Source organism: Camelus bactrianus, chromosome 1 (genome assembly GCF_048773025.1).
Source record: "Camelus bactrianus isolate YW-2024 breed Bactrian camel chromosome 1, ASM4877302v1, whole genome shotgun sequence".
Lineage (NCBI taxonomy): Eukaryota > Metazoa > Chordata > Mammalia > Artiodactyla > Camelidae > Camelus > Camelus bactrianus.
In genome coordinates, this window is record NC_133539.1 from 17,308,225 (window position 1) to 17,329,383 (window position 21,159).

At 36.1% G+C, this 21,159-nt stretch overlaps 1 pseudogene; it reads left to right on the forward strand.

Annotated features, from left to right (window-relative positions):
• Positions 1-13,404, forward strand: part of LOC105070420 (large ribosomal subunit protein uL1m pseudogene) — a 112,700-nt pseudogene extending 99,296 nt beyond the window's left edge.
• Positions 13,405-21,159: the final 7,755 nt, after the last annotated feature.

A 21,159-nucleotide genomic window follows, 5' to 3' on the forward strand; every position in this document is an offset into this window, starting at 1 on the left:
TCAATTTTCTAGAGGACAGTTCCAGGATTTAATAATATGATGTCCTTTTAGGAAAACAAATACTCATTTTGTACACAAAAAGAAGTGACTGAAATATATATCTAATAATACATTTTTTAGATGCATTACACTGCATTTCCCTTTGTACCCAGTTTATTCTTAATCTCTTTCAAAACACTGAGAACTACCCTGAAAGAATTTGTACCTATCACAACAAATTCTCAGAGAAAGTTTCTTAGAATGATGTGTTAGCCACTTTCAAAAGGAAAGCGACTTATTTGTTCTTTCAGACTTAAAGCATTTACGTGTCCTTTTTACCTATAGTTAATTTTTATCTATTATTCTAAATGAGTAGAGTTTCATCCTATTTCTTTTTAATAATAGAACTGAAAAGCAGCTATATGTTTAGCATTATCCAAATAAATGGCAGGCTAAATAGAGAAGTATAGAGATGGATAGATGGACTAATGGATGGATGGAGAGAGAAAGAGAAAGAGGGGGAGAGAGAAAGAGAATGAATAAAGGAGTTTCCATAATACCCATAATTTTCTGTTTTGTAGATTAAACTGTTAATTATTTTAATATATATATATATTCTAAACCACTATGCTGTACACCAATTTACAGCACCGTAAATCAACTATGCTTCAATTAAAATAAAAGAATAAGCAAGAGAATTCACACACGAGGCTTGTAGATCTCTGCATCCACCCACGGGAATCTTAGAAGTTTATATAGACTTTAATAAGGATCAGTTACTACACAGCACAGATGGTCTCAATAACACCTTATTCTCTCAAGGCTACATCCCGGGAACAGCTCCAGCTACAGGAAGATGGGCAAACATACATCACAAGGACTGGGGAGGGGTTGAGGAGTCTCTGATTGCCCAGGTCAAGCTCACAGTTCAATCAGAAGTCACGGTCACATCCTCCCTGATGACCTTCTCCAACACCTTCCTTACAGTATTTTTAAGATACTTTTGAAAAAACCCATTTGGTAATTGTGGCTAAAGTACAGAGGTAGAAATTATTTTTTCAAAATTTTAAGTTCAGGCTTAGAGAATAAAGGCTAAATTACAATTGAAAGCTACAAAGTCCCTTCTGTCTCCAGCAACACCCAAATTTCCTATGCCAGGATGGGGCTGAGGATAACAAATAAAAGATCAACATCAGGTAGCATCTCTGCAGGGTGTTATTCAATTGAATACTTCCCAGTGGGCCTCAAAAGTTATTGGAGTTTATTTTTATTACTAATTTACTTATTTAGTGGAAGTACTGGGAATTGAACGCAGGACCTCATGCATGCTAAGAATGTGCTCTACCATTGAGCTATACTCATCCACTAGGGGTTTAATTTTAAATGTATCCAGATCAGGCTACAATTAACAGGATCATCCACCGTATAGCAGCACTGGCCTCTGGATGGAGTGCTCAGTACCACTGCTGTTTCTCACTGTAACTTGATCCCATAGACCTCCTTCTGTTTGGTCACCTGAACTTCCTTCCTGAGTAGCTCCATTACTGTCTCCACTGGGCATGACCTCTGCCCTAGCTAGACTTGTAATTTCCATTCTCTTCTGTTTTGGATCTTCACAGAAATCAAGCAGAAGTCACATATAGATGTGAAAAGACACACACAAATTTTTGGGTTCAAACATGAAGCAGAGATGACATGGGATAAATTCAGAATATCAGGAAGTTCGACAGAAGTTCAGTCTTAAATAGCAATAGTCTGGTAATTCAAATTAACAATTTTATCAGAACTGGCAGCCAGTCCTTTGTCACTCTTTCCACCCCCAGCAACAAATTTGTGTTCCTGAGAAATACATGAATGCTGGAATTTTGATGTTATTGGTCCCTGAGTGTTCCCTGATTCCTGTCTTACGAAACTCATCATGCTGACCCTTCTCATTGTCCCTAAACTTGCAGGCACTTAATAAATAGTCTAAATTTATGTCAGTGTTCAAGGGGCAAGAGCCAGTTCTACACTGTTTCATTAGGGAGCAGTGAAGCACACATATAAAATATTTAAAATATTTTCTTATTTTAAGAGCATTCCTAAATCATGTCAAAAATGTATTGAATCCCTTATGTAAGTCAGACATTGTGAAAGTCATTTTCACTTTTATTATCTTTTATTCCTTACAGCAAACCTCTTGCAAAGGTTTTTATTATCCTTGTTTTATGGATGGGGAAACAGAGGGCCATAGAAATTATTTAACACAGCAAGATTTTACCTCTGAACTCTGACTTTAAATCTAACTCTTGAAGATATTAAACTCATCATATGTCAGTGACATTCAGTCATAATTTAATAGTATATAAAAATTATAATCTGTATTAAGCACAATGAAAATGCAGGCCGTTAGTGTTAAGTTAAATTTTTCCTAAGTCACTTGAAAATATTTTAGTTTGCCTTAATTTTTAAAGTTTTTGTTGTTGAAGTTAATATTGCCATATGATAAATAGATAAGGAACAATTCAAATTCCAGTGATGAGGGCTATTCGTTAGATAGTATCTCGTCTGTATTGCTGTGGAAACTCTTATTGTTCATGTACAACTAAAAAATTTTTAAATCTTTCAAATTTCCTTTCAAATGCCTGAAATTTGTCTTCCCTTCAAATTCAAGTTTTCATTTTCATTTTTCCTATGACTAGAATATTGATATTATCCTCTTTGCATTCTACAATTGAATGCAAACATTCAAGTTAAGTGTTTGAAGGAAAAATGGTTTTCAATGTGCCTACCAACCAGCTTAGAAAATACAACATTTCCAATCTTTTAAAAATTTTCTATATATCCTATATCTATTTTCTATATATTTTATGTTCATCTACCACCCTCACTGCCTATATAGCCACTCTTGTGAATTTATGCTAACTTTAATTGCATTTATCTGTAATTTTCCATATATATACATATTTTCATGTATGTGGAAATATATGTTATATTTATATTATACACAAATATTATATGTACACTACACACACTTGTACATACATACAAACACACACACAACAAGACAGTACTGAAAGTTTTATTACTCATACTGAGACTTTCTAAAGAGAGCCAGGCAGGTTTCCATGCAAGTCTGAAAATGACTTGAGAACAAAAAGAGCAGAGAATGGTTCTGGTTATTATTATGGTTGGGGTGAGGCCAGGGTGAGGGTTAATGTTCCTACTAGTGCAAAAAGAGGAAGCACTTGGGCTTTATCTTGGGGTTGACCACATGTGAGGGAAGATGAAAAGAAGAAAAGGGAGGGCTTAGAAGTTCTTAGCAGTCAAACATCAAAAAGGGAGCCAGACTTTTATTCAGTCCTGGAGATTGATGAGCTATGCCATGTTCCCCATGTTCTATTTGATTGAATTTTATTTAAATAAGCTATACGGCTGGCACATTATCAGTCTGGTAACCTGAGGCCACTTAGGGATGTCAAAGTCGCAGTGAATGGCTGTTTGAGAGCTCAGCATTGAGTATTTTGAGATGTGAAATGTGTGCCCTGGTAACTGTCAATGATATCTTGAACTCTAAAGGGGATAAGCAGTGTCTTGATGAAGCTGTGTATTGTGACTTTAGTGCATGCAAAGACATGTATGATTGTGCTTTATATTTTGGGTATCTATGAAGTAAGAGATTTTCAGTGATCTTTATTCCCAGATGGGGCAGCCCTGGATAAGGAATTGTTGTTTTGGCTATTGGCCAGATCAGATGGTCATACCATTGAAAATGGTCCTACTGTCTGTCAAAATGTGCAGATGGGGCTGTTGCTGCCCAAGCCATCCATTATTGTACTGACCCAGGTGTCTTGGTCTTGATCCGAGATACATGGTTAAGGAGAGGATGGTGCTGACTCCCCTGAGGGCTCTAGCACATGTAATGACGGGGCTGCCATTCATATATTATATGAATTCTCTTTGATGTTCAGTCAGTTAATCCCAATGGACTCTCACGTAATCAAAAGATTTGTTAGAGGAATGACTGCATCCACATCATGGCATCTGAAAGGTACTAAGGATAGCCAAGCCACCCCCTTGAGTAAGGAATATGCTAGAGGGCCCAGGATTCATTCTATTCTATTAACACTGTTTTCATTTAGCAAGAGGCCATGTCAAGCTTCTGGAGTGCTTCTTCCACAGCCTAACTCGTAATGGGCAGTTGGGTATAGAAGGTTCCATGTTTAATGCCTGTGAAAGCTTCTCTTTCAATAAGATCCATGTATATATCCAGCAATTTTTGCCCTAATGTCAGGTAACATGCAACAAAGAAGAGTTTCTTACATTGGGAAGCCTATGGAAGTTTTATGACCATCAGTTGGTCCTAGGAGTCTAGGAGGCATGAAAGGAATTTCCTCTATTCTGTAGAATGAAGGGGTCTCTGGGGGGAAATATTTGGAGTATCTGCTACAATGTAATTTAGACAGACTCTAGAGTTTTTTGGTTGGAAGGAGGGACATTCAAAGAGGGTCAAATTATGAATAAAAGCATTTCTAGGCTTTGATAAAATTTAAAATTAGAAACATGTTTTTTTTCAGAACCCAAAAAGCCCTAAAAGATATTGAGTCCATTTTAATATTATGGGTGCTGGTTTAGCTGCTCTTTCTTATCAATGTCAGGGATGAAACATCTCCACTGACCAGGTGATTCTCAGAAATGTACTGAGATGGTGGGAACTAGTACTTTACGTGTGGCAGTGGCCCATTCCTTCTTAGACATTCTCTGTGGATATTTGGATGTCCTGACTCTGTATGTCAAATGAGTCAACTAACAGAAAGATGGAATTGCTGTGATGATGTATCTGTGTTCCTGGAGAAAGCTGGATGTGGTTGAGATCTTGGCTGCAAGAATTGTGTGTGATGGCAAGGCTATTGTACCCCACGGGTTGCTAGGTAAAGACATACCATGTCTTTTTGAAGGTGAAGGCACACTGGGGTTGAAATGCTGGTGAAATAGTCCCTGAGAAGAATATCACCAAATCTATGACAAAGGATCTACCAGTTTCTGACTGAATGGAGTCAGTAATTTCAATGATATTGAGTATGGGAGCCAATCTACCGTGAAGCACCAGTCATTCTTTCCAGGTTTAAGAACAGGCCATATTGAGCTGTTAAGTAGAGAAGCAGTGGGGATAATCACCACTTATCTAAACAGGCCTTATATAATCAGTTTCAATCTTTAAAGGTCTTGTTTTAAGTTATATTGAGATGTATTTTGTCAAGGGGATTTTAAGGGCTAAAATCCTAATTCAAATTTAATTTAATTTATTATTATTAGTTACTATTCATGACTGTTTACTTTAATATTTTGCTTGTTGAGTCAAAGTATATCCATCCATGCCAAGACATTTTAAGGCAATAGGTGCTATGACCATGGGGAATTGGGAAAGACATGAGTTCTGATGGTTAAGGCGAAGTGTACCTGCTTTCCTCTATTTTATCTTTGGTAACTTTCCTTAGATTAAAGAGGATATTTTGTTTAAAATTATTAGGACTCACAGACTAAACTATAATTTAAGCCCCAGTGTTAATTAAGTCCATGAAAGTTTGTCAATTGGTACATTTTAACACATATTAAAATTAATTTATAACCTATTTTGTAGAAGCACAAAAACCATCAGTGCCATTTTATATTTCTTCTTATATAAATTCTTTTAGTAAGTGTTGAGTATCTAATTTAAATCAGAAAACTGCAGACATATGATTCAGTTTTTTGTTTCCTCCCACTCTGTTCAGTTGTTTTTTGTTTTTGTTTTTGTTTTTGTTTTCTTTAACAGTTACTGAATGTAATGCAGGGGATTTAGTTGAGTCCTCTTCACGCCATTTATATTTATATGTTTTTTCCTCCAGAGATTCTCAAGAAAGTATCATAAGGGTTAGGAACTTCCCTCACAACAATGGTAGCTTTATTGAGTTTAGGGACTTAGTCTTAAGTCATGTTTGAATTCATACCTTGATTGTGCCAGGATGGTACCTTGGAATTTTTTATTGTGACCCCAAAGATCATGATCTTCTTCTGATAAAAGAGGAATAGGTAACAATAGCAGCAAAGCAGTTTTTAGAGTCTTAGCAAACCACCTGCTTTTAGGAGAGTAAAACTTAGTGACTGCCCTTTCCTTATGGGTGTTGCCACCCAGGGGGACCCTGTACCCAGAGATAGCATCTGATTCCACATGTTGAGGGCTCAGTCCAACAAGACTGCCCCCCACTTCAGAGCCAGTCTCCAGTTTAGATTGTGACCTGCTTCTGACCAATGAGCTGTAAGTCACAGCTTCCTACAAACCCCTCCCTGGGATTGATTAATTTGCTAGAGTTTTGTTGGAATTCAAGAAACAGGTTTACTCACTAGATTACTGGTTTATTACAAAGTTTATGAAAAGATACAAATCAACAGCCAGATGAAGGGTTATATGGTGGGAGGTCGTGAACAGAGGAGCTTCTGTCTTCATGGCATTTGGGGCCTGGCACGAGGAAGCATTCTGTTTCCCTAACCGGGAAGCTCTTTGAACCCCATTCTTCTCTGTTTTTATGGAGATTTCATTACATTAAGTATGATTGATTGAATCATTGGCCACTGGCAGTCTGTTCAACCTCCAGCCCCTCTCCTGTCCCCAGAGGTTAGTGGGGTGGGACTGAAAGTTCCCACTTTCTAATCACAGGGCTAGTTCTCCTGGTAGTCAACCCAAATCCTTAGGTATGGTCCAAAAGTCACTTTATTAAAATGACAAAAGACATTTTCATTGCGCTCAGCACAGGAGATTCCAAGGATTTTAGGACCTCTGTGCCAGAAGACCAAATATATATTTCCATTATAAATTGCAGTATTATAAATTTGAACTTCCCACTGGTGCCAAAGAAGGGAGCCCCTGAGCTTTCTTATTAATTTTCACAGATTTGAGCAGGAAGGAAGAGGGAGGAGATGTCAGCAGTCAAATATCAAAAATGGAATCAGACTTATTAACAGATAGTTAATAATTATCAGGTTTATTAATTTATCTTGACTGCCATCTAACATTCTTTTATATAAGTGTAGCATAATTTATCCATTCTATTGTTAATATAAAGTTGTGTCAATTTTTTCTTTAAGAACATTAGCCACTATAAACATTTCTGAAATGCTCTTCTTCTCAAACTCTCTAGGCAATCATGTTTGGGCATCTTTGTACATGCTGTATCCTCCGCTTGGAATCCTCATTCCCAGATGTGCACAGCTGTCTCCTGTATCTCATTCAGATCTTGTCTCCAATTGCCATTTTTAGAGAAAATTTCCCATATCAGTCTCTACTATTCATTACTCTTGCCTGCTTTATTTTATTTTTTTTTAATCAACATCAGAAAGAAATTACTTATTTGGTTTAATACTTATCCCCTCCCACTGGAATGTAGGCTTCATGAATGTCTCCATCAGTGCCTTGCATAAGGTGGAAATTCAAATAATTTTCAACAAATGAAAACACATTATTGTGTAAGTGAGCAAGAGTTTCTCTAAGACATACACTTAGCAAAAAATTTTCTGGGTAGTAGTGTATAGTCATTTTTACTTTAATAGGTAGTATCAAACAGTTCTAAAAGTTGCTGTGACAAATAAGAGCTCTGTCCACTTACAAACACTGGTTGATGACCATTTTTCCCTCTTTCTCCCTCTTTTTCTCCTTTTCTTCTTTCCAGTCTCTCTCTCTGTCTCTTGCTATCATTTGTCAACCTGAAGATGGCAAAATTATATCTCTTTGTGGTTTTATTTTGGATGCTCCTAAACAAAAATATGGTTCCTTGCCAATAAAATTCTTCTTCATATGTTTTGCTTTTTTTCCCCAGGTTTTTTCATCTCAGTGCATTGTAATTCTTACAATGGAAATTAAATTTGTGGTATGATTATTATTGGAAATATGTATTACACATTTCTTTAAAGTTTTATAATTTTCACTTTAAAGATTTTAAACAATGGTAGATTTATTTCTAAATATATCATATTATATTGGTATTTTAAACTTAGTATTTTTAAAAGAGCATTTTAAATATTCATTGTTAGTCTATACTACACAGCTTTTTATATTGATTTTGTATAAAACATTAATAATTTGTTATTAGAGTCTCCTTTCTCCTCTGCTTTAGGATTTAGCCACAATTCTGGAAGACTAAAAAAAGAAAGAAGTTCTATTCCAAATCCTGTTTTATAGCTATTAACAATGTGTGTAGACTACTTTTACTGGGTATGTAATTTATTTTTTATTTTAATTAATTAATTTTAACTAGTCTTTTTTGGAGCAGTGGTAATTAGGTTTTTATTTAATTTATTTATTTTAATGGAGGTGCTGGGGATTGAACCCAGAACCTTGTGCATACTAAGCACATGTTCTATCACTGAGCTATAACTTCCCCCCTGCAATTTCTTTAGAGATTCAAATGTTTGCCTCAAGGATGTTCTTACAAAAAAGCTTCCCTTTTTCAAGTGTGGTTGCAAAGAAAAGAAGAAGACGTACAACATTCATGAAAATTTCATTTTCACTATCCCAAACATATAGATGAAGATCATAGCTTATAAAGAAGGGAAAACACTGAAAACTATTGCATCTGTATTGCTTAATTTTTAACATGAAGGTCAAAATCAAAATGCTAGGATTTATTTCCATAAGAAAACAGTAACCTTACCAAAATGAACTGTTCTGTGGTACTATAAGTTATGTAAATACTGAGATATAGAGGCAAACAGATACAGTTTCATGTTATTGAGTAAACTTGCAAAGATGAGTGTGGTCATATTTATACCTGTGTTGCACATCTGGAGATTTTATGGAACTCCAGAGATAAACCATGGTTGCTATTGATCATTCCTATCTTCCTCTTGCCATCACTGGAAATTTTTAACTGTTAAGCACTCAGGCCATAACATTACTTATAGTAAACTCTAAGGTGTTATGTTTTATATTTGTGTGTTAGTTTCTCAAATTAGAAAGGAAATTCTACAATGGATTTTATGAACACATTTTCTCTCTTCTCCTTTGTTCCTCTAGCATCAATACTTCTGTGGTATAGTTCGTGCTTTAGTGAATTTCTTCCCATGTAAACTCAGCCAATTTCTTGCATATGCATTTTTATTTCTAAATATAATTTGGCTTTACAGACATATGAAAATTTCCAACTAACTACATGGAAAAAAATCCTTAATCTCTATAGATAAATTACTTTATATAAAATTTTTAAAAAATGGTTTTCCCACTACCTGTGTGTGAAATTAACATCATTACATCATTATGTTACATCAATGCATTTCAATCATAGCATCTGTTTCTGTGAATCAATAATTATTCAATCCATTTGGGACAATCAGAAAGCTAGTTATATAGAAATTGAACTGACAAAACATTTTGTCCCTTCCTACCTGATTTATAAGTAAAAGAAACAATAAAACAAATGTAAGTGTTTTTAGTACAGTCATGTTATTGTTCTAGCTGCTGTAGAGCAGAAGATGATTATGCACAGAAGCAGCTCTGTGCCTGTATGTCTGTTTGTATACTACATCCATACATGAATAGGAATGAAACAAAGACCAATGTAGATCCTACAAGCAGATGATGTCTTTCCTCCATAAGCTCTTTGATTGCAAATATTATCATTTTGTTTTACAAGAATCAAGCAACATTTGCAAATCTTAAAATGAATAGTAATTTAGTTTTTTTTTTTGATAGGGTAATTAGGTTTGTTTGTTTATTTGTTTGTTTATAATGGAGGTACTAAGGATTGAACCTGGGACCTTACGCATGTTAGACATGCACTCTACCGCTGAGCTATACCCTCCCCCCATGAATAGTAAATTTGGATTTAACCAATTTGTGACGTATATAACGTATGCAAATCTACCATGACCCATATAATGTTGGCTAAGAAGTTAATGAGCAATAGAGACCAGACCTAATGCTTCAGGGAAAACCTTTTAAAGTTTAACAAGCTATAACAAAATGCTGCAGCCTCGAATGCCTATAAGCATGTTAAAGTAACTTATTTCTCCCAGTTCTAAAGGCTGGAAATCCAAGACTAGGGTGCCAGCATGGTCCAGTGAGGGCCCCTGTCCAGGTTGCAAATTTCTTGTATTTTCACATGGCAAAAGTGTCTAGGGAGCTCTCTCAAGCCTTTTGTATTAATCTCATTTATGAGAACAGAGCCCTTATGACCTAATTATTTTCCAAAGGTTTCACTTCTAATGCTATGACATTGGGCATTAGGATTTCAACATGTGAATTTGGGGAAGACAAACATTCAGACAGTAGCAGGACTGACCCTTGAAAATCAGCACCCTAAAGAAAAGTATGTATAATGGGAAGAAAAGATAACTTAATAAATTTGGCACAGCAAAGATGTGGTTTTAGCACACACAATAATAGTGGCAAAGGGGAATGTCTGAAAGCATTCCTGATTGTCATCCCTGGGTGTACGCAGGCGCTCCTAGCATCCAGTGAATAGAGACCAGGGGTACTGCTAAACATCTTACAGTACACAGGACAGCCTGAACAACAACAAAAAATACATAGTGCGACGTGTCAACAATAAATTGTGAGAAAATTTCCTTTAGAAGAGTAAAAGCCAACGATGAAGGGTGATTTATTTTGTTGTTTGTGGTACATTTCTACTCCGGGAAAGTTGCTTTGTCACTGAGGGTTCCCTTATTTATAAAATTAAAAAGAGAATTATAACCCTAGGATTAAAAGTTTTTAAAAACCTGTCTATGAAATTATATGGGCTATAACTGAAACAAGAAAAGTAAAAGAATCTTCCTGAATAAATTGATTTTTTTTTCTTAAGTCTTTTACGCCAAAAAGCCTCACAAAAACCACTAAAACAGTACTGGAAACAGACCTAATGAAACACAGACTAGAGACTAGAATGGAAGAAAAGAGAGGTAGATTTAAGAGGTTATTTTGTCTAGAAGAAAATGTGTTTTACAGGTTAGTTCCATGAAAACCATATAAAGAGGCAATTGTGAGGAATGTCTCCACCCTATCAACTGAGAATAATAATTAAGCATGTGCTGAATACTCAGTCACCAGTGGCTTGGTATTAATGACTGGAATGCAGGTTTATTTGCTGACCCAATTATTACAGTGTTTGCTTCCTCCTTATTCTAATCCTCCACTACCAGAATGCTTTAAAGGGGAAAAGACAAATTGCCAAGTCTTACTTTAGCAATTCAATGATTTTTGTGTCCCTGGCATGCTGTTCAGTCAGTTAATGCTGCTTAGAGATACTGAGCAGAATTCCTACATGTTGGTTTCTTCCTATTACAGTGCGCAGTTCCACTGATATTATGTATCACTACGACCAGAATCAGTGTGAGTACACACACTGAACTTAAATTCTGAAATGGTGACAGTGCTCTATAATGTATAGAAAAGAGAGAGTAAAAAAAAAAATTGTTTATAGGAAGCAAGATGATGTTTAACATATAAGGGCAAGATGTGAAACTGATCTGGGGCAACTAAGAAGAATCTAATTGTTCATATGAGGTAACAAAGAGGAAGACCTTCTCTGAGCAGATCATTATAAATTTATTATAAGTTAGAAGAGTAGAAATGATTAACTTAGGGATTCATGGGGCCATTTAGCAAATAAAATTAGGTAAAAAGAAAGAAACTTTAATTTTAGTGTTGAGTTAGTTAAAATGAAACCAATAAGGAGGTTATAGTACATACATATACATATTTTAAGAACAGTATAGTATATACATATACATATTTTTTCTCCCCTGAGAGATAGTTGTATAATTTCACTCCTCTCCAAAGACAACAAATTTGAATATATATACATATATATAAATTTCAAACGCGTTAGGTACCAAATTACTTTCCAGTAATACATGCTATCCTATTAAATGAAACACCTCCCTTTAGTGTACTCCTCTCTCACTATCCTCTTGTCAGAGCTCTAGTCTATTCCTTGCTTATCAAAATGTACAATATGAGACTCATAGAATATGACGTTCAAAAAAATTACAGTAGCAAGTGTAGCAAGTAAGATAAAAGAAAACCCATTTCCATGGCAACGTGAGAATGAAGTCCAATTCTTTTTCTATCATGTAGAGTTTAAATGTCTACGTAGTGTTGCTAATAGAGAGAACACCAGCAGAGTAACTAATATTAGCCATACTTTAGTTTAACCTCAGAATTTCCTTAAAGATGTGCTTCTAGAGATGGCTAGAGAATTGGGGAATGTGGTGCCAGTCTGATAGAAATGACTTGAATTATCAAGTTATGCAAAATCCATCAAATCAGTAGCATCTTCAATCTATTTCATCAATACAGAGAGAAGAAATAGATTGGTCTTAATCTGGAGTTTTTCATAGAGCAATCTCCATATAATAAAAAATACTGAAAGTTAAAATTGGAATCTGTAATAGGGAGATCTTTGCTTTGGCAAATTTGAAAACAAAAAGGTTATAATAGGTCAACATAATCCAAAATAGTGCCCCTGAGATGCCTTGGTACAGTCTTAATACTTCATCAAAGACACAATCTTTCTAAGACAGTTTATCAGTTATCTCTTTATTCTCATTCTGGAAATGTTCAAATGCCCATCAGACATTTTGCTGCTGCTACAAAGCCAAAAATAAAAGTGATTTCAAAGGAAAAGCATCAAATGAGAAAGAAAAAAAATAAAGATAAGATTAAAAAAGTAGAAGTCATACCACTATGTGGAAAGCAATCCTGAAGATGTCTGTTTAAAGCACTTATACCCATAGGAGATATACAAGGTTAATAAAGCTATTCACTTAAGAAATTTCAAATTCAGGACTGTACTAATCCAAAGCAAGGTGCTTATTTGGATTTGACACTGGATTTAGCACATGGGAAAAAGAAAAATAAAAAGTTAAGTCATTTGCCAGTGTTCTTAGGTTTCCATACCCTTTTGCTTCAGAAATTAATAAAGCTGCTGTATTTACAGAGATGCATCAAAGATTACAAGAGCAGAAGAAAACATAGCTGCATCTGCAGAGGGAACTAATCTGATTCAGAGGATTTTGGATGATGAAATTCATGCAGACTTTAAAGTGGCTATTCCAGAAAGAATACCTGAGATTAATCCATTAAAAAAGAAACTGGAAAAAAGATTTTCAAAGCTTATTCGAAATTCCACTTGCCATGACATCCCCAAATACTTGAATTATTTAAAACTGGACATGAAATTAAGGTAGTTGAAGAGAGAAATTTCTAGAGACCAAAATAGCAACATTGGATCAAATGATAGCTGCCAATGTGCGAAAGGTTATCAGTGAAGTTTGTAAGACAGACGTCTGAGTTTGGGATCCTCTGTGGTACACGCTTCCTTTCATAGTCCAAGTGAAGGCTTGATACTAAAGATGAAGTTGTTGTTGCCTAAACAAGCAGAAACCAACAAAAGTAAAAAAGGTTTTGCCTAAAAATGTTGGATTGTGGAATTACTTTTATTACCCAAAAAGGTAAAAACTCCAGTCCTTGTCATACCCAAAAGACAAGTTTGCAGTTGGGAGTCAGTGCATTGTGTAATGAAAGATTTTTAAAGATTTATTTATTTATTTATTTATTTAGAAAAGTACACCTCCAGGAATGGGGTGCTGATCCAAGGAGGAAAACGCAGTGGTCTTTGTCTCCCCTTTGTCTTACACCCTCGCTTAGAGGTGGTCTCTTGATTGATTGACAGCTCTTGTCTCTGGAATGCTTAGTCATGTTTGGCCTCTTTGTGCATGTACACACAAAAACCCATGGGGGGGGGGGGTGCCTAAACCACAATGTTAATTATAATACAATGAACACTGGGTCATGTCTGGTTAAGACTTCTCTGCTCCCTCACAGTCTTGGCTGTCAGGTTTTAACCAGTTTCTTCCTGGCACTCATTTAGAAGAAGTAAAGTCCCTTTATGCTGGAGTCGGGCATAATGCCATCTTTCAGAACATTCTCTCTCTCCTCCACCTGTCTGCCCGGTGCCCCCACTTATCTAACTTCCTAACACTTTCAGTGGATAAAGGAACAACCGAGAAAATTTAAAAACTGCATAATTTCTACAACTGGCATCTTGTTATTTCCTGATCATGTGTTTGAAAGTGAATTTTAACACCAGAAAAGAAAATCTTACAAATGCAAAAATAAGAAAATAAAATTTCTGTGTCTGAACCTTAAAAAACGTTACAATATTGAAAAGGACCATAAAGTCAACACTTACTTTGTTGATATTTTGAAATTGTGAGAAAAAAAATCATATAAGTACACACAGCCCCCTTGGAAAATTACATTTTAATTCCCATTTTTTATTGAGGATCTGCAAACTATGCTCTGCAACGTAACAGCTTAATCTCTCCAACGACTGCCCAGGTCAGACTTTGTCCTACTCTCACAGATCACCATGCACTTTGGGGTATAATTTAGCACACACTACTCCTCATGCTTATATTATCCATGTTTTGCAAACAGTGAGTTTCCCTTGTCATTTTTAGTCCCCAGTAAATAATTTTGAGAAAATGGGTTAGTAACTCGCCCCCCAAATAAATTCTAGAAGCATGAGCCAGTAGGGTTCAATGGAGCTATTTATTGATAGCATCACATATTTCTTGGAAACTTCGGTATTGCTTGTCATTTGGTATATTCTATTTGTACTGGAATTTAAACTACATCTTTTTAGAAATGGTCTCAATTTTACATGTCTTTGTACCTCAGTTGAAAAAGTTAAAATGTTTGGTTAAAATCATGCATCTTAGTCTGTTCTAGCTGCCATAATGAAATGAAACGTAATTAAGTAGCTTAAACTAAAGAAATTTGTTTTCTCACAGTTTTGGAGACTGGAAATCTGAAATCAAAGTGCCAGCATGATTGGGTTCTGGTGAGAGTACTCTTCTTGCCTTTTAGATGGTTGCTTTCTTCCAATTCTTAAAAGGCCACCAGTCCGACCAGAATAAGACCCTGCCCTTGTGACCTCATTTAACCTTAATTAACTCTTAAAAGTCTTATCTCCAAATATTGTCACATTGGGGTTAGGAATTCAACAAGTGAATTTACGGGAAACATAATTCAGTCCATAGCATCTTCACAATAGAAAAAAAAATCATAATTTGCAAGATCATAGACATTACAATTTATTTAATTTAAGTCCCAAAAGATGCCTCATTTACTTTATACCATATTTATTTATTTATATTTAATGTAACTAGTTATTTATTTATTTTAACTAGAGGTTAGTTAGGACAAGAAATTGTTATAAAAAGTATCTAAGAAATTCTCTCTATGAAGTCTATGTGACTATTTTCTCAGGAAAAGACAATAGTATTAAGCTATTTATTGCATCAAATACTTTACTGTTTTTTAGCTCACTTACTTTAATTATAAAAGAGGATTAAAATCTGTGCTTTAGTAGATATATTTGACTTATCTTTTTTGATTCTTATTTCTCTGTGAAGTGCTATGAATTGAATTGAAAGGCAGAAGGAAAAAAGAACAATTGAAAAAAATCACAAAATAAATATGGAATTACTGAAATAAATAGAGAATTCTGCTGTCCTAGCAGGTCTTATCAAAAAGATCACTAGACTGAAGGGTGGCAAGAAGAAATGCTATGTCCCCAAAATCTCACTTTGTGAAATCTCAGTGAGACTGGATCATCCCTGTTTCAGGCAATATCAGTAATACTAATGAAAATAGCATTGTATGCAATCAAGTGTAATTACTTACTCTGGAATAATGATCAACAGAAGCAAAACAATGTTTGCTGCCAATTACCCTGCAGCAACAATTGCCCAAGCAGAGTCCTGGCACTCTGTTTATTCACATTTTGCAGTTTGCAATAAGGGACCTGAGTCCCTGGTCAAATTTATCTAATCCTACCCGTATGTCTGAGTGGCAAACAAAGATTTACCAGCCAAAATGTACTTCGAGTCCAGGGCTGCAGTGAAAATTGGATTATTTTACTCCTTAGTTCATGCAGCGTGTGTTATTTCTGAACAAATTATTATTATATTCTTAATTTATATATATTGTAGAACTAATTTAAATTGAGCAATAATTAAGAAAATAAACAGAACCTCCTATCATAAAAAGATGAACATTTTATTATGCTTTAAAATGTGGTCTTTTTCTAAGCATATTTCTATTTTTAGCTATGGTCAGATTTTATGTTGACTGGAATACTGAGTTCTCATGTTATATTTCATACAATTTGTAACATTATTTAAATTTTCATCTATCTGTGCATTAACATATTAACACTCATTTAATATTAAACAGTCCATTAAGTAAAACTCAGTCATTTGTGGCAGATTATTCTTTGAGTTTATTGCTTAATTTAGTTAGAATTTTACATCTACTAATACAAGAGAATGTAATTATTACTTTTATTTTTATTTTTTATTTGTGGAACTTTTGTGAGGCTTGAAAATCTAACATAAACCAGCTCTTTACATAAATTTGATGGCTTCTCAACCTTTTAAAAATTATTTTGAACAATTTATATTTCAACAGATCTATCTGCTTTTCAAAAAAAAAACTATCCACGTAGTTATTTTTAAGTCAGGTTAGGTCAGATTTCGTATTTGTTATTTGATTTTCTCAACTATACAATTTTATACAAAATACCCGTCCACATACATGGCATGGAATACACTGAAACACTATGAATGCTACTAAGAGTATTGTTGTGTCGCCAGGTGTCCATGGAGTTTTGAGGGCAGCTTACCAGCACTATGTGTTAATAACAGTGACACTGATGACTTACACTTTCAAATACAAAACAAACCCAAGCTTAGATAAGGAGAGATTTCATTCAAAAGGAGAATTGCTAGAAGGAGAAATCTACTGCAACAAGGGGAGAGGCACTTTTAGAATAAGGAGAATATTAAGATCAGGTCTGCAAGCACCTCAATGGTCAGGCAGAAAGGAACTTGCTCTTATAAAGAGGAGAAACCAGGTCTAGAATGACCAGACATGGAGGAGTGGGATGGGTGGGTGGCGTAATCAGACAGTTAGGCATGGAAGTTTGTAATGTTTTTTCCCTCCAAAGTCAGTAGATTCCAGAACGGGGTCTTTTTGGAGGGATTATTCTTCAAACCAACTCCTGCTTCATCTTAAAGGGCAGTCGAAGTTCAGGGCCTGTGGGGAAGTAGAGGCTTAACTGGTGTTTAAGTCAAGTGACCGAGTATGTTGCCCAGATTGGTCAGCGGGTACAAATAGTTCAGCTAATCATTCTGAAGAAAAAAACAAAAAAAGGAATCTGGAGTGTCTGTGCTTGGTCTTGTCATAGATAAACTAGGCGTCATTCACAAGGCTTATCTATGTCAATAGGGAAGGGTGATTCTTTGCAGTAGCCATTTCCTGAAACACAAAAGGGTGGGGGACTCCCTAACCTTGATGGTTGTCCAGGAGCACAGAGCTCAGGTAAAGTTTAACATCATTAGCACTGTTTTCACAAAAGATCCTCCGAGGCCTGTGACTTTGGGGCTGATTATACAACAAGAACGTGCCAACATGACCCACGGCGTTTTAGACTATTCGGAAGAATTGGTTGGGAGGTGTTCTGTGCATATCTCAGGGATTCATTATTCAGGAGAGAAAATGCACCCTTAGGGACCTTTTAAGAGACAATTAGACCTGGTTCAGGCCTTTCTGAATTCCTTTCATGTGACAGCTTTTGGCTTTATTATACCTTCTTACTTTAACACTATTCTTGTATCCTTGTACTGGAAGAAACCATAGACTGCTGAGTGCTGACATTTTTTATCCTGTGGGTTTTCTACAGCAATTGAAATTTGTTCATCTGTCATTGGCCACAATCCCTAGGTTCTTGGAGGATTTGTCTTTCACAGCTGTGATTAGGTATCAGAAACAAATTTGTTTTTTTCACTGCTTGAAATGTGAACCTTAATACAGCAATAATGTTTTCCTCTCTACAAACACTCTTCTTAAAATTCTGTTGCTTCCTCTTCAAGATTACTTACTCTTGCCATGTGGGTGCATCAGAAAGAAAAAAAAAAAAGAATCTGAAGGCCAGAAATTTAGAACTTCTGTGGTGAAGGGAGACGGAGTCCTAGCAAGATCTGTGGGGAGTCATTATAGCAAATTGCCCTGTGGAACGGAGATCACCAGTATCTGTGATCATTGTCTCAGAATCCGGCCTGTCTTTGTCAGTCCTTTGTGTTGAATGGCCACTGGCAACAGAGCCAATGCAAGACTTTCCATGTGCCACTGCGTGTACTTAAATGCCATCGATTCATGAGCTAGAGTGGAAAGACTTGTGGGCTTCCCAGTCATCTCTCCGCACAGACGTATGGTCTACCTGCCTGGCGGGCCGTTTTATTTAAAAAAGTGCTATTGTGGTGCCATTAGGAGAGTTTGTGGGAGAAGCATCTGGACTCCTTCCTATACAGACACTGCCTCGTGCACCTGGTGATGGAGTGGAAGGAGGAGTGGCCGAAGCCCTTGCATTTGTCTGCTAGGATTGCCATAACCAAATCCCATAGACTAGGGGGCTGACACAACAGAAATTTATTTTCTCACAATTCTGGAGGCTGGAAGTCCAAGATCAAGTGCTGGCAGGGTTCATTTCCTCCAAGGCCTCTCTCCTTGCTTGCAGATGGCCACTCTCATGCTGCCTCTTCACACAGTGGTCCCCGTGGTGGGTGATCTCCTGTTGTCTTAATCTCCCCCTCTTGTAAGGGTAACAGCCAGCCTGGATTAAGCTCCCCTTCCAAACACCATCATTTTACCTAATTACCTCTTTAGAGACACTATCTCCAAATACATTCACATTTTGAGGTACTGGGTGGGGAGGTTAAGGCTCCAAAATAAAAATTTTGAGAAACACAGTTCAGCCCGTAATTGCTCTGATGCCTCTATAATTTACTTTCACCTGAAAGCAGCAAAAACACCTCACACTTTCCGGCTTGGGAAAAGCACATATTTTTACTTTTTTGCATGTGTTATTTTCTCATTATTTACATTCTCTGATGATCAGAATAAAACAGAGAAGGATTGTCAGTTGATGATCAACTGTCATTAACCTGGTATCAAGGGCACAGTGACGGCTTCCCTGTAACTCTGCTTAAATCTCAGTCTTAAGAAGCATGTGCCCTACCACTGAGTTTTACCCCCTCCTCCTCATTCAGTCCATCATGGTTTGTCATAGCAGTCCTAACAGACTAAGGCATCTGCTTAGTGTTGAGATGCTCCTGTTATAATAAGGTTCATGAGAATCATATGTAAATAAGCCCTCTAGGGCAGGTCAAAGACAGATCCCATTTTATAGAAAATCCGTTTTTTTCAACTAAGGTATTTCTCTACTATACTTAGATTATTTTATATGCCTCCCAGTTACAAAACAATATTAATTGATACATATATTAAATATGTAGTTGAAATATTTTGAAGATTTCACATATTTGTTGGGTGAGAGAAACAACTACAATATAATTGTTAAGAAAGGTAGATAGCACTAATACTTCCTTTAGAAATTGCCTGTGTTTAACTGTAAATCTATAATGTCAAATTAAGTTGTATTACCACACACTCACTGAAACAAATACTTTCATGTATCTCTAAGCAGACCTTGCTCACCCAGTCCTTAGCAGCCAAAGTGGTTTCATTATGGTCTCTATTGCTTATTAAACTCTTCCATCCTCTCACTTTTGAAAATTATAGTACACATGTAATGTGTCTCCATCCTACTGAGAGATCAACAATAAAGAGGTAGAATTAAAGGAGATAATGCACGTTTCCATTCATAATGACAGATCTTGGAAGACTGAGAAATAGTTCATGTGACCTGATGAAATTAGAAAATGAGAATGAATTGCATGCAAAGAAAACAAGTTTATTAGAAGTAGCTTTTCTTTTTAATACTGTCACATTTTTCTTCACCTTTAACTTCCCTTGTGGAGCTTTCAATCCCCATTATGCTCAGATAGAATAAGAACAGTGATGCCAGAAGGGATAAGACACTCTAACCATGCATACTAGAAAGAAAGGCCCTCACACTGCATGCCTGTTACCACTGGATTTACTGTCTGGCAGCAGATGCTCATGGAGATTCTCACCAAAATGCTCCGAGAATTCATGTTGTGCTTGTCTTCTCTACTCCCCAGTGCCTTTCCTCCTCAGGGGATTCTACGGATAAGAAATTCTTCCTTTTATAATGAACCCTTCAGAGCTCGCAAGGGGAGTACGTTATCTGCCCCCTCACTGGGGCAGTCATTTATGTCCTCTGAAGCTGATTTTTATTATTTTGTTGTAAAGAGCAAGGTTTAGGTGCATGTAACCCATGCAGTTATCAGGGTCAGAAGCAATTGTTTCCTTATCCTTTGGTACATTCTGTATGCCTTTCCCACATGATGAGTGCCTTACAAATGCTGCTGCTCTGTTTTATAGCTTTACTACCTATGCATAAAGAAGAAACTATTATTCATTCAAACACACACGGCAAACATTGTAAAAGTCCACCGAAGATTATTTTTACTGACAATGCTTCAATTACCTGAACTAGAAAGAAAGGCAGTTCGGTGGTCCACACAATTCTTGGAACCTCATTTTTCCAGAGTTGGAAGGAACCTGTTATCACCAACATTCAGAGATGGAGTAGGCTCCCACTTGGTGATGTACTCAAGCCACTGGAACAGTCTGTAGTCAAAGACCAAACCTTAAAATCTAAATCAGTCCTCTCATGCTAGGTAATGCTGCTTCCTTAATAAAGACCGCCCACAACCATGTTGGACTAATCCAAGAAACCTTCAGAACTTGTCGTTCAGACTTCACTTTTTTCTGTCCTCATGTTCTCTCCCTCTCTTGCTGTCTCTCTATGTCTCTGTCTGTCTGTCTGTCTGTCTGTCTGTCTTTCTTTCACCTCCATCTCTCCCTATATCTCTTTCTGCTTAGTACCATTATATTAGTGATTCTGTTGGACTTCTGGAAGATTCCAAATCCACCACTGGAAATATCCTTGAGATCGTTCTCTTCCAAGTGCTCTCTGATCTTTCAAATTTTGTATTATCTATTTTCTATCTATAACTATTACAGTAAAACTGAAAATGGAATGAAAACCCAGATATGGATTGAACTGTCAAGTAACACATCGTTTTAAGATTTACACAACAAATAATTTTCTGTTTACTAATATATTTAGAATTGTTACTCGGTTACTTGAATTGATAAAATCAAGCTTTAAA